Here is a 5,533-nt window from a genome sequence, read left to right as displayed (position 1 = left end):
GGGGGTGCTAGGCATGACATCATGTTAGCGGGTCATCAAAGGATCAACATCATAACTCTTGGAAAGGTGTCCCAACCAGCATATCTGACCGAGAGTCAGATCTGATTGGTGTTTGGATACCTCAGGCTCAGGATGCCTGAGAAGAAAAGGTGCGACACAAAGTAATGAGGTGACATCGTAAGATTCTCGGGGAACGAACTATGGAAGAGAGTTCCAAAACAAGAGTTCATCATTAAACCAAGGAGAGGAAGAGGAGGTGGCTGATGGACTCAGCAAAAATTCATTGAGATTTCCATAAAGATGGGTTCCCACAATTATGCGGACAAGGAGATAACATTTGTCAGATCTGATGATATAATGATGTATGCTCGAGGGAAACATACACAATTAAACATTGGTTGAAAGGGGCACCCGAAATATGGGCTTAGGTAGCATGATCAATGTTAGAATGGCGATTCAATAACCAAAAGACTTAGAATGGAGTTATTGACCATTCACTTCAAAGCAATAGGGTTGCTAGGAATTTTGAATATGCACATCATAGTTCAATTGTCGGTATTCCGGTTAGAAATAACACGGGGACCAAGAAAGAAGGTGATGGAGAGAAGTATCACTATTTCAAGAATTCTTAAGAGGTGGAGCAATCCTCACAACATTCTTGATAGAAAGGACAGTAATACTTCAAGGCAGAACACAACATTAGCTGGAGAGCAGGTTGTATTCATAATGTGGACAAGCTCGCGATGAAAGGAAGTCAAGGGTGTTGTCGATGATAATAAAAATCATCGAGGGCAAGGAGGGTACTTCTCATCACCAACACAGTTAACATCTCGGAAGAAGTCAAAGTGTTGAAGGTGATCCGACACAATTGTCGAGAGATTTCATGAAGGTGTAATAGATCGGCGATGACAACAAGTCAAAGGAATGATGAAGCGAAAGGTTATTGAAACCACTAGTACAATACAAACTTGAAATCAAAGATTGTTGTTCAAGGCGAAATGATATGCCGAGGATGATCGTCGTAAGCTTAGCTATCGTCGGAAGTTGTGCTCCGGGAATTAGGACCAGGTAGCACAGTTAAAATTTAGCACGGTAATGATATAGCCGATCAGGCTAGGAATGGCGTGATCTGGTACAAACTCGTAAGTAAAGAAGATTACTAAAAGTTGTTGAACCGTAGTGCGGACTCGGTTCAGTTATCGGTGTCTTTGAGTGTTTAATAACTCAGAGCCCGTGAAAAATTGGAATCAGTGAGAATGTAGCACTTGATGAAGAACTCATAAGAAGTTATGCAGTTCCATTATAATCTCGAGATACCAGGGGGTAATACTCGACGTCAGATCAAAGTAGAGGTTGGACTGGGGTATTGCTCTACAGAAGACAAGTGCTTGAACTTGTCCGAGAAATTGGATCAAGGAAGAACAATATGGTCGGAAACCACGATTGCAAAAGACCAAATCCCAGATATAAGATGAAATTATATCAAGGGGATAATTATTGTTTACGAGAAGCTTACATGACAAGATCTACATCGTGTCCATGGGCATGAACACAAAGTTCAAAGTCGACTCCCACTTATTCAATGCATAACCTTTCATTTTACTTCTCGTTTTTGATGAAGCTATAGTGTAGAAATTTTACCTGGCAAAACAACAGAAGAGTATGACTTGTGAAAACTTTCGAGTTCACACATATTAAGGAAGGCATAGGTTCAACCCGTCAGGGTATCGTGGAAACATATACCACAAGCTTCAATAGTAAATACCACAAGCTCGAAATCAGAGCATGGTTGGTCAATCAGAGGATAGGATTTACCAATGGAGAAAGAACTTCCAAAGGAATTGAATATGAAGGACGCTATCAGATAAAATCCAACAAAGGATCTGCCGGTCCATAACAGAGCTGATGTGAGCATCGGCACACAACCAGAGGAAGTAACAATGCGGAGGCATTGGATTATGGAAACAACTAACTAACCCAGAGCTCAAATGCAAAGGAATTTATGATTTTCAAATCAAGGGATCAGAAGCAATGTTCTGATTAGGGATGGATAAGTAGAATAGCCTTAGGGGTACAAGCGATGGCATTTGGATTTGTTGAGAACCATCTCATGTTTAAAATGACGTCTGAGCCGGAAAGATAATTTAAAAGGATCAACTGATGATTGCGTGCATTCGCACTCATGTTGAATCAAAGGGATCAAAATGACGGCGCCTAAGGATACTAACGAATTTTGCCAGACATATGGAAAGCATCCATAATGCAAGCAGACAAGTATTTGTAGAGCAATAAGGCTGCAAGGATTTTCGGAGGATTTGATAGTATCTCAAAGACCAATGTGAAACACATGAACAAGTGGGGTTGAACGGATACTCAATAAGGGCGAGAAATTAATCATAGGGGTATTTCGGTGGCAAGGAACTGCTAGGCAGTAGGCACAAAGTATTCTCGGAATAATAGAGAAAACTTCGGGGTATCTTGTACTAACCAGATCAATGGGGGATGATCGTATGAATGGCAAGTGTAAGTAGTTATCCATAAGGATGTTTCGGTGGTAGGGAATTGCAAACGCGACAGGCACAAGGTCTCGAGAGAATATCGGAGAGTATCTTCTTCTTCTGGTGCAGCAGGCGGTCATCGGTAACAAGGGGCTCTCTGGGAGAAAGTACTTGCGAGAACCTAAAGTTAGTTTTGTTTTTAGCAAAATCATTTAACCCGAATAGAAGAGAGCTCAGAGTCCCAGAGTAAAGATCAAGGAATAAAAGATCCTAATACCACCCAAATGGCGACGTGGGCCTATAGGCCACACAGCCATGTTAGTAAAGGTTTTGCAATGACTAGACTCAACTTCGGCCAAGGAGTGTGGAAGGGGGATTCCTACAGGCAGTCGGCTCTGATACCAACTTGTGACGCCCCCGATTCAATCGTACACTAATCATGCACGCAAATGTGTACGATCAAAATCAGGGACTCACGGGAAGATATCACAACACAACTCTACAAATAAAATAAGTCATACAAGCATCATAATACAAGCCAGGGGCCTCGAGGGCTCGAATACAAGTGCTCGATCATAGACGAGTCAGCGGAAGCAACAATATCTGAGTACAGACATAAGTTAAACAAGTTTGCCTTAAGAAGGCTAGCACAAACTGGGATACAGATCGAAAGAGGCGCAGGCCTCCTGCCTGGGATCCTCCTAACTACTCCAGGTCGTCGTCAGCGGGCAGCACGTAGTAGTAGGCACCTCCAGTGTAGTAGGGGTCGTCGTCGACGGTGGCGTCTGGCTCCTGGACTCCAGCATCTGGTTGCGACAACCAGAAAGGAAGGAAAAGGGGGAAAAGGGGGGAGAAAGCAACCGTGAGTACTCATCCAAAGTACTCGCAAGCAAGGAACTACACTACATATGCATGGGTATATGTGTAAGGAGGCCATATCAGTGGACTGAACTGCAGAATGCCAGAATAAGAGGGGGATAGCTAATCCTGTCGAAGACTACGCTTCTGGTCACCTTCGTCTTGCAACAGGCAGAAGAGGGTAGGTCGAAGTCCTCCAAGTAGCATCGCATAGCATATCCTGCCCGGCGATCCTCCCCCCGTATCCCTGAGGGAGAGCGACCACCGGTTGTATCTGGCACTTGGAAGGGTGTGTTTTATTAGGTATCCGGTTCTAGTTGTCATAAGGTCAAGGTACAACTCCAAGTCGTCCTGTTACCGAAGATCACGGCTATTCGAATAGATTAACTTCCCTGCAGGGGTGCACCACATAACCCAACACGCTCGATCCCATTTGGCCGGACACACTTTCCTGGGTCATGCCCGGCCTCGGAAGATCAACACGTCGCAGCCCCACCTAGGCTCAACAGAGAGGCCAGCACGCCGGTCTAAACCTAAGCGCGCAGGGGTCTGGGCCCATCGCCCTGAGCACACCTGCACGTTGCGTACGCGGCCGGTGAGCAGACCTAGCAACCTCCATTACAAAGGAAGTTGCGTTAACGCAGTCCAACCCGGCGCGCGCCGCTCAGTCGCTGACGTCTGAAGTGCTTCGGCTGATACCACGACGTCGGGATACCCATAACTACTCCCACGTAGATGGTTAGTGCGTATAGGCTCGTAGCCAGACTCAGATCAAATACCAAGATCTCGTTAAGCGTGTTAAGTATCCGCGAATGCCGAACAGGGCCAGGCCCACCTGTCTCCTAGGTGGTCTCAACCTGCCCTGTCGCTCCGCCACAAAGTAACAGTCGAGGGCCGTCGGGAACCCAGGCCCACCTCTACCGGGATGGAGCCACCTGTCCTTTCAGCCCCCTCGTCAGAATCACTTGCGGGTACTCAATGAGCTGACCCGACTTTAGTCACCATCTGTATAGTATGTATGTAAGTATAGTATATACCCGTGATCACCTCCCGAGTGATCACGGCCCAATAGTATAGCAAGGCAGACTGACAAAAATGTAGGGCCAATGATGTTAAACTAGCATCCTATACTAAGCATTTAGGATTGCAGGTAAGGTATCAACAGATGTAGCGACAATGTCAGGCTATGCATCAGAATATGATTAACGAAAGCAGTAACATGCTACACTACTCTAATGCAAGCAGTATAGAGGAGAATAGGCGATATCTGGTGATCAAAGGGGGGGGCTTGCCTGGTTGCTCTGGCAAGAGAGAGGGGTCGTCAACTCCGTAGTCGAACTGGTCAGCAGCAGCGTCGGTCTCGTAGTCTACCGGAGAGAAGAGGGGGAAGAAATAATGAATACAGAGCAAACAAAGCATCACAAATTATAACAAGGCAATACGCGGTGTTCGGTGTGCCCTAACGCGGTAGTAGGTGATACCGGAGAAGGGGGGAAAACATCCGGGAAAGTAGTCCCGGTGTTTTGTGTTTTCGGGCAGAGGAGCCGGAGGGGGAAAGTTGCGAGTTCGATAGGTTAGGGGGGTGTGGCGGACGAACGGACCGCGTATCCGGATTCGTCTCGTCGTTCTGAGCATCTTTCATGTACAAAGTTTTTCCATCCGAGCTACGGTTTATTTTATATTAATTTTTAAAGTTTTTAAATTATTTTCTAACTTATTAATTATTAATTAAATTCGAAAATAGTATTATTGCATCAGCATGACGTCAGCATGACATCATCAGTCAACAGAGGTGTTGACTGGTCAAGCTGACGTGTGGGTCCCGTTCGTCATTGACTGTTTAGTCTAATTAGGTTTTAACTAATCTAATTACTGTTTAATTAAACTAACTAGTTAATTAGATTAATTAAACAAGATTAATTAACTTAATTAATCCACTAATTAATTAATTAATTAATTAATAATTTATTTTTATTTTGTTTTCCTTTTTTTTTTATTAAAACGTTCTGGAGGCGGGGCCCTCCTGTCATTGACCCCAGGGGGCCTAGTGGATCGGGCGCTAGCGGGCGAAGGGCGCGGCCCGAGCGGGCACACGCTTAGGTGCGGCCGGACGAACCCGACGGGCGCGGGCGGGGCGCTGCCCGCCAGGACGCGGGATGGGGCCGTGGCCACGGCGG

The sequence above is a fragment of the Triticum dicoccoides genome, chromosome 2B (genome assembly GCF_002162155.2).
Source record: "Triticum dicoccoides isolate Atlit2015 ecotype Zavitan chromosome 2B, WEW_v2.0, whole genome shotgun sequence".
In the NCBI taxonomy this organism is placed as follows: Eukaryota; Viridiplantae; Streptophyta; class Magnoliopsida; order Poales; family Poaceae; genus Triticum; species Triticum dicoccoides.
This window is presented reverse-complemented; position numbering follows the sequence as displayed.